The sequence below is a fragment of the Palaemon carinicauda genome, chromosome 45 (assembly GCF_036898095.1).
Source record: "Palaemon carinicauda isolate YSFRI2023 chromosome 45, ASM3689809v2, whole genome shotgun sequence".
Lineage (NCBI taxonomy): Eukaryota > Metazoa > Arthropoda > Malacostraca > Decapoda > Palaemonidae > Palaemon > Palaemon carinicauda.
Window position 1 is genome coordinate 30,955,759 of NC_090769.1, and position 9,698 is coordinate 30,965,456.

General features: G+C 40.7%; 1 protein-coding gene across 1 annotated transcript in view; it reads left to right on the forward strand.

The window, feature by feature from the left end:
- Positions 1 to 1,158: 1,158 nt before the first annotated feature.
- LOC137634944 (G patch domain-containing protein 11) overlaps positions 1,159 to 9,698 on the forward strand; it is a 56,844-nt gene continuing 48,304 nt past the window's right edge. Inside the window, exon 1 of the mRNA XM_068367507.1 lies at positions 1,159 to 1,386. The gene's annotated coding sequence lies outside the window, so the exon portion shown is untranslated. The remainder of the gene's footprint in view (positions 1,387 to 9,698) is intronic.

Consider the following 9,698-nt stretch of genomic DNA (forward strand, 5'->3'; position numbering starts at 1 on the left):
CCATAATAATGTAATGTTTTCTTTGTTGACAAATTATTAAAAGAAAACTTCTTGGTACCTATAGTATTTACCAGGACTCCGTCGTTTTATAACTCAGTATTTAACAAAATCTAATACGAATAGCCTACCATTTAACCTAGATTTATTTAATAGAAATATAAACTGTCAAATTTTATGAAATATTATATTATGATCCAATAAATACTGAAATTAAGAATGCTTGTAAATTATTTATGTAATCGCGAGTTTTTGCTGCAATATCACTTTCAGTAGTTCATTTTCTCTAGGATAAGAATAAGTTTTCCGTGTCACATACATTTAATACAATATATATATATATATATATATATATATATATATATATATATATATATATATATATATATATATATAATGTCAAAAACAGATAATAGAGAATCGGAAATGGTATAGGTGCTGCCTCAACCCTGAACATGAATGCGGGTTAATAGCAGAAACAGTCATGAATATGGTCAGTTGAAAATGGGATAGAGTATAAGAAGTTGATGCATTTTTATAACATCATAAATTCATAACATCAGATGATAAACAACTAGTTAAGGAGATAGTGGAAGACCAAATAAGGGAACCATATGAGGGATGCCGGAGAAAAAATATTATAGAAATGTGCAAAAAGTATATTAAAATTGAAGTAAGAAAGTATAAAAAACAATAACTCAAAGAAATAAATAAAAAGTAAAGTGGCAAATAAAATATATAAGAAAAAATAGAAGAAAAGAAAGCAGAGATGACCAAACTGAGGTTTGTGATTAGTATTGGCAGAAGAGACTACATGGGAGAACTAAATACTAATGAGGCAGTAAAAGTTATAAAAAAAGGTTGAATATGCTAGTATTAAAAGAAAAATATATTAACAGGAATGATGACGATAGGCTTCGTGCGTTGTGTAGGGAGGCAGAGGATACTACCGAGCATATGTTTAGCTGTAATGAATTAAGAGAATTTAGAAACAATAACATAGAAATAAGGAATTTAGAAACACTAACCAAAGATGTAGCCCTGTATAGTAAAAGTATGCAAGCTGGGCTGTCTGTGTAAGAGGTAACTAACGATAATGAATTTTCTGCAGATTGCAGCGCTTTGCATCTACTACGCTTCTAGTACTGTGCCCACAATCACAGTGTTGTGGAGAGAGCAACGAGGAACCTGGAACTTTACCTCAACTCCTCAACCTTCAATTTCAACCTACCCAAAAGCCAAATTAGAAGTGTCTAGCAGTGGATATTTTTCAGAATCCTAGCTGCTGTGAAATACATATAATGGACCACAAATTTGAAAGAAAAATTTAGGAAGATTACAATAAATTGCCGTAACTCATAACGAGGAACTGCTACTTCTTATTTCAAGGTAATTATGAAAGTAAAACTTATTATATGCATTAAGATTGGGTATTTGTGGGGTAAATTTTTACTATGACTTACCAGGGCCTAGGGGCCAGAAAATATGTTTTACCAGTAGATTTTGATGTGTTTTGCACGAATTTCACCTTCATTTTTGGCGGAAATCACCCGTTTTTATCCCACACCCTAAATGGTGTGTGACAAAAACTGTGTATTTTCGACAAATATGAAGGTGAAATTCCTGCAAAACACATCAAAATCAACTAGAAAAACATATTTTCTTGCCATTGATAACTAAAGAAACCAACCTAACCTGACCTATCCTAACCTAACCTAACCTGACCTATCCTAACCTAACCTAACCTAACCTGTCACTGCCCCTAACCTAGGCGGTCACTGCCCCTAACCTAGGCGGTCACTGCCCCTAACCTAGGCGGTCACTGCCCCTAACCTAGGCGGTCACTGCCCCTAACCTAAGCGGTCACTGTGCCTAACCTAGCTCGTCACAGGAAAAAATTATGTATTTACCTTATGAGTCTGAATCAGAGTCCGATACTGGGTTATCTGCTTCAGGTTGTTCAGCAATGGGTCGTGCACGGTCACCATGTGGTCTGTAAAGCTGACCAACTTGCAGCCAAAAATGATGGTAACACTGATCGTGATTGTAACGTGAAATAAATAAATATCTGGCCAAATATTGTTCCAGATATTCAGATCGATTCCCCGGTCGTTTGGACCACTCCTTGACGTCTCTCCAAAGTCTTTCAATGTTTTGCGTGTGCACACTTGGGTCTGTCCCTTGGACAAACTCCTCACTATGGTTTATCACTTTGTGGGTATATCCCTCATTTCCTACATTTCGATACGCTGCCCAACCATCACTAATTACAATAGAGCCTGGCAAGATATACTTTTTAATTAATGGGATAAGGGTCTCAGCACTTCTGTCTTGCCCTTCGTGATGTAACGGAATGATAAATTTTTTTTTGGACACACGCTCAATTCCTCCAAACAACCACACTTGATTTAATTGTCTACCACGATTATATTTTCTACGTACAATTAGTGTTTCGTCAATTTCCACGACGATGTCTTGACCACCCACCGGGGATTGTTCTGAAAACCACTTTTCGGTTACTTCCGAACAAAAGCTTCGCCAATCCACACTTGTTCTGCTCGACCAATGTAAACAGTCTATGATGGTAGAGTGATCCCAATGTTTGCTTTAAAAATGATTCACAAAAAGAGCCACTTCCCAAGGTTTCACATGTGCATTATCTAAGAATGTACCCTTGAACAAAGAAACGGTGTATGTACACTGAACACTAGCTTTTTTCTTGGGAGCTTTCCTACGACGTCGACAGAAAAACAGGTGCGTATTACTATTATAACTGCAAAGAATATCACAATGGGGGCACTTCACTGCCACAGGTAAAGCACCGTGTCCTTGTAAAAAAATTATGATTTCGCTGTTTTTCGAATAAAAGGTATTGATACACTTAAAATAGTCAAGACTACAGCCCGCACAACTGACTTCGACGGTTGCCATCGCAAACTAAAATTTGAACTGTAACGAATGTGCAGAAGATTAATGCGCGCCATACCGGAAATGTGTGTGTCTCGCACCCAAAATGCCTCCAAAAAGGGGAAAAAACTAAAAAAAATTAATATAACGTTTTTCTAGGTGCTTCAACGTAAACTAGTACAGAGAAATACGCTAACCCATTTTGGTACAACAAAATATTAAGTAAAATGTTTAAAATACATGCATACAAACATGAAAAACGAGAAGAGAAAAATAAAATGCCTGAGAGGATGCACGAAAAAAATGCTTTTCAACCGCTAACGCTTGTGCCTCGGACCAAAAATGCCTTAGAAAGGGGGGGGGGGAAAAAAACCACAATAACGTTTTTCTAAGTGATTTAACGTAAACTAAATAACAAAATAACAAAATATTAATTACAATATGTAAAAGACATGCATACAAATGAAACAAATAAAAAAAATTGGCTGAGGAAAATATTAGTATATATTGGACTACTTACTTATGGGTATGCGAGGGTGCAAAGAGGCTCAGATGACAATATTTGCTGTGGAGTCAACATGTCGAATGACTTGTCCATTTTTTAACAAATATTAAAAATAAGATATTGAATAACTCGTTAATTATGCATTTCCGCCGAAAAGTGCATAGAAGAAAAAGTGACTGAAATGTGTAGCTGATGTTGTTTGTAATGGCAAATATCGCCTATGGCCTGGTAAGTGCTTGTAAAAATTTACCTTTATTTTGTGCCTTTTACATTGGTTTCTATGATAATAACAGTATTTTATATTAGCCGAAAATATTGTCCTGACCTAAACCACAATGAAACCTAGTTAGGACTTTATAATTGTCCTAGTAGAATAGATCTCCTAAAGGAAAAGTTTTACTGTATTACAGGGTATCATTTCGTGCAGAAAATATATGGTACTATTTTACTGTATTACCGAGCAATGTAACCTAGGGAAAAAACGATTTTTTTCTATAGAAAAAAGTAGTTTTTTACCCTAGGTTACATTACCCTATAATATAGTACAATAATACCCTCTTTAAACCTTAAGATGGCGACGACAAACAACATCGATACTTTCATGGAATACCTCATATTTTCTTCATTAGGGTTATTGCAATGCCATAAAGTTTATCATAGGTTTTCATTATAATTAGGGTAAGGTTAGGTCAGGTTAGGTGAGGAAAGGAAATGTTGTTGTAGGTTAGGTTAATTTTACTTACAGGGATGTATGTATGATGATGGCCATACCCCATAACTCCCTTATTTACAACTTTAAAGTCTAAGGATACAACAGTTTAAGGGGTTGTTGGTTAAGGACACAGCTTGTAGGTTAGATTAGGTGGGGAGGTTTAGGTTAGCACGTGTTCTATGCATGCAAGGGCCTGTCCGTCGTTATATAAAGGCTCCTACTGATATTTTAACTGTTATCCAATCTGCTACAAATGCTCCCACTACATGTAATTTTTTTTGCAAACAAACTTTTCCCTTATAATAATTATTTTAACTACTGTACCCATTTTCTCTTATTAGAACTTGTGTGCCATATGTTATCATTATCTAAATGACCAATCAGCACATTTTTTATCACCACTAGACTTTTTTGGTTATTCACTCACCTCTATTTTGGCACTGACTGATTTTTATCAATTTGATACTTCTTTTGATGCTCTTGTTTTGGTAGCAGGTTTCTGTTCCCCATTTGCAAACATTTCTGTATTATGACCATTTATCTTTGTTTTAAGCATGAAGAGGCTATTGATAACGTGGCTTAACTGGGTTAGGTTCTGTATTCTTAGGGAAAGACATCCCATTTGTAGGTGGCATGAGAAATTTAATATTTCAAAGACCAAAAATTGTTTCTACAGTACCGTATCTAAATACAAAGACTTTTTTGTTAAGACAAATTTCGAAGTGTGGAAAATAGTCCTTTTTCTTAATGACTTCTGCCACAATTGGGATTGTCAGATTGTAGTGGATAATTATAATAAGGACTCAGTGTCCTGGTGGTTATTATCCCCCCTATTAGGTAAGATGAGTAAGGACATAGCTCCTAACTTAGATAAAGCAGGTAATTTTTGGTTAGATCGTGTTCCTGTTTGTGTCCCTGGTAAAATATAGTATTTCTAATATATTTTTGTGTTTCAGGCAGTTTTATGAAAAAAATTCTCATAATTTGTTAGGTTTTGAACATTGTTAAAAATTACCTCACTGTAAGACTAACAAATATCCAACACAATGGATATCAAAATCACCTGAAAGACTTAAAAATACATCTGGAAAACTACATTTCACTGTATATACTATGGGCGGTGTTTGTGTAAACTTTTTCCTACACAAAATACAATTTTTAAATATAAAACTTATCCGCTGGTTATATAATGGCTAAATTCAAAATCTCGAGGCTTATCGCAGATATGCCAGGTGTACACTAGCGCCCCCGTGGTACAACAGGTAGAACTATACCCAACTTCTTCAGATTTTCTCCTGCCGCCATAGCTGGCTGTTCATTGGAAATTCTCTATCGCTTTATTACTCTGTTATGGACGTTATTTGGTGATGTACCATCGTTTTTTGGGCTCAGGCTATGTCGTCCTGATGGAAGTTCCTTCTTAGTAGCTTCCTAGGTTATATTTCACTACAGTGATATATCCCAGAGAATTTTACTAAAGGTATCCAGAATTCTAACTCCTGGAGCGAGTATCCCTTATATTTCTAAAAGGGATATCGCATAATATCAGAGGACGTATTCTTGACACGTCACATACAGTAGCTATCTACACCCCTAATAGCGTTTTCGCTTCGAGAGGGGAAAGTGGCAAGAATTATAGGAGAGCCGTTATTAAGGTAACACTCCTACTGTACTGTAATTGGGCGCCAGCCCGCCTCTGCGTGGCGCCATCTAGTCATTCTTTCTCTTGTAGCGCTCTAGACCGGTGTTTATCCCGTGTTATCTCTCGCTATTTTGGATTGTTTTGCTGCGATGATGTCTTCCCCAGCCTCATCTGCTTCTGGAAAGTTAAGTATTATCTTTGAATTGTATAAATGTAAGCTCTTGCCAGTTTTTTCCTCGATTTAAGATCGTAATTAACGTAACAAGAGCTGTTGCCAGCCGGATGGCATCATGGACGCGATCGTTTTTTGCATGTATATTTAGTCAGCCAGAACGACTTTCCCGCATTCATCGCTTTAATAACTTTTAGCTATTTAGCAAATTAGCTAGGAATTATTATTATGCCCTTGTTGTCGTGGATTTGGCAGAGTTATGACCGAGCCCCACGAGTGCTAGGCTTTCTAGCCTAGGCACCTACACTCTTCATGCATGATATAACCTTCCTGGTAAAGTTTTATTGAAGCTCAGGCAATATTTTATACAATTAAGATATTACTGCATAAAAATTTTCCTCTTTCAAGATAGTATACGAGAGAGTTTCGGTGACCGTTTCTCATCTGCGCCTAGGCTACCAGCCTAGGGGCTTTACTATACTTTCTTACATACCCCCAATTGCTCTTGTATTGTCTTTTAAGTGGCGACTGACACCTCCTATACCTTTTAAGTCGATACCAATCTCCTTGCGAGATTTAAGAGCAATTCCTCTTCCCTCTGACTAGCCTAGGCTAACTCTGGTTGGCTTTGCCTTGAACTGTGTTCTGGTAAATCTTTACTGGGGTGTTCCCGTTTCTTTCTCTCAACCACTGAGTCGGTTTTGAGCCTGGAACGGGACATCAGAGTAGAATGTCTGTCATTGACAACCGTCTGTCTTGGTGAAATGATTTCCCAAATCAGGTTAGGTTGCCAATGCAGGAGGCTAGACCTCCCTAGGCCATACCCTGGAGGGGTTATACGATAATTCCTCCTTCCCATGGCCTAGCAGACAGTCCTGTGCTGGCAGGTCCTAAGCCGAAGAATTGAATTCTTCCCTTGCCTAGGGCCTTCGGCACTAGATTCTGTTCCCCCTTGAGACAGCGACCTGTGTGCCGCCTTCTCACTTTTCAGACTAACCCAACCTGGGGAATTGAATTCCCCGGCCGTTAAGGTTGTCTTTACTACGGATCAGAATCTCTTAGGTTAGGTAGTGCCTTCTAGGTGTTACCTCACCTACAGGACCCTTGCCCCTCCCCTGCTGTCCTTTGGTGTTGGCCTAGCCCTCGCACATCCTGGCCATCATTCTTCAATCGACCCTATGGGTAGTTTGCGGAATTGGCTTGAGGTACCCTGTCTGCTGCCGGCAGGGATCCTCCCCTTTTCTTAGAGTGTTCTTCAGCCCTTCCTTGGACTGCCTTCCATGATCCTACTACCAATATAGATGGGCTATGGTTGGATGGAAGCCCGAATATAATTCCCCCTTCCATATGAACCCTCATTCTGGATGAAGGTCTGCAAGGCTGAGCCTTTGCTTTCCCCCCATCCACGCTTTTCCTTTATCTTTCATCTACCCTGGGCCGACTGCCGGCAGCCATCTCGGACGTCTGTCCGCCGTCAGTTTGCTCTGCGGCCGCTTGCCATGGGGTACCGTTGATCGGCGACCCAACGGCAACAGGCACGCACTCTGGCCGGCCGCCGGCAACTATGTTGACTGCCGGCGGCTGGTCATCCAAAGTCTGCAGACATTTTTCCGCCGGCTGCCGGCGGGTCCACCTTGATAGAGGGACCCTCCGACAGCGGAGCAACTCCCGGCAACCCGCCGCCCCTTATCTTGAAGGCAGTACATGCCTTCAACAGCCCAGGGCAGGCACACAGTACTGACGGCAATGGTCTGTACTGTAGCCTATACAAAAATTTTTCCAACCTACAAGGTGCTTCATGGGCAGCCTATTGTGAGACCACCACATCTAGAGAGCGATTCTCTCTGTTTAATTAATGGATGATATCCATTATTGAATAATCCCCAATATTGAACCTGAAAGACAGTGTTAAGATTACACTTCATATCCAAGGATATTATCTTCCCATATAATTCGTCAAGAATTTAATGTTCAATATTGGAGGAAGTCATAGCAATGGGCTGGACAGGAGGCACTTGTGGGTGTCTTTCATTTTTTTCTAGCTTACTCTATCCTAAGCTAAAAAATTTTTTTACAAATCTGTATGATGAAATCTGAGATTTTCACCGAATACTTATATGCTTTTCTTTCTTTACAAGAGGAGCATCCCGAGTTCGGGAACCATTTCTGCAAGGTCCGCAGTAAGAGCTTCTGTGGCCATGATATGTGCAGGACCCACGCGCGCTGCGCAGTTACGAAGGGATCTCTGAAGTATTGGGACCCACAGGTATGTACCGTTTATGACAAACTGGTAAAAGAAGCTTTTGATGATCAGAAGTCCACAGAGTCAAGGGATACAGCAAGAGATACGCTGCAAAAATGGGTCAGAGGTTTTCAGAAGAACACTTCTGGCCCATATCTTCCTAATGAGAAGATGAGGGCTTGTCTGTTCCCTAGGGCATCTTCGGATGCAATTATTCCCCAGGCTCAACCTGAGATTCCCCTCGTCCAGATTCCGATAGAATCTGAGGTATCCGATGCCTTGAAAGACATCCAATTAGAAGACAACTTGTCAGTTGTCTCCGAGGAGACGGAACGTGATCTCTTAGTGGAAGAACTGGACAAGAAACTGTCTTTCATCCTGAAGGCGACGCGGAGAAAACCAAAACGATTTCGGTTTCATCGGCTACGGTGGCTGGGCCTGTCCCGTCGACTTCTTCTGACCCCCAGCTAGACTCGATCACCAATACGCTGCACTCGCTTTTGTCTATGTTCCAGGACATACAAAAGCAGTCGTACGAGAAGGAGGCTTCTCTATGGACTGAAATGCACCAGCTCATGTCTACGCGTTTAGCCCCCAAGAAGCTAAACATCAAAGATCTTCCCGCCTTTTTTGACATCAACCCTTGGAGGTATGCTGAGCACATGCCGATGTCAGGGGGGAAGATTTTCCTCTGCGAGAAACGGGGCACTGTCCCAGTAGATGATGTGGAGTTCTGGCCCAGCAAAGGGGCCTATCCGGATTGTTACGTATGCCTGAGGACGGAACCCCCTTCCAAAGAGGAAACTGAGCCGAAAGAGGTCATCATTCTGGACCTCCCCAAGGCCCAGACCTTGTTTACCAAAACCTTGAAGGAGAGGGCCTTCACTAATTCCAAGGTGCCGGCTCTCAGCAAGAAGCACCCTTCCTTCATTACTGATTCTTCCCGTGCCTTCCCCTTTATGGAGAAAGGGTTTAAGGCAGCCTTGAAGGCAGTCGAGGCAAGAAAAACCTTGTCCTACACTTGAGGAGTGTAGACCCTTTTCCCTTGCCCTACCATCTGATAATGCGGACTGGAAGGATGTCTATAACACCTTCTCAGTCGGGAAGCTAGAGGCTGACATTGCTGGACGTCAGTTCGGTGAAGACCTATCAAAGTTGTCGGACTTTCACCTGCGCAGGGAGCAGGAGACTAAAGAACGACTTGCCGCCTCCATGTCTCTACAAACCGGGTTAGAGACAAAGGCAAGTGTAACCGAGAAACCAGATATGTTCATGGTCTTTGTCAAAGCTCATTTGGCAACGGTCACCAAAGATCTATATAATTTCATTAAAGCCCGCCGGGCTTGTAGAGAGTTCGTGTTCGCCTCGGCTGTGGTGAGGCACGAACCAAGGAAGCTGATAGCCTCCAACATCTGGGGAAAAGACCTCTTCCCAAGTGAAGTGGTCAAAGAGGTCGTGGACAAAGCCGCAACGGAGAACAGGAATCTCCTCTCCAAGTGGGGCTTGTCCTCCAAAAGAAAG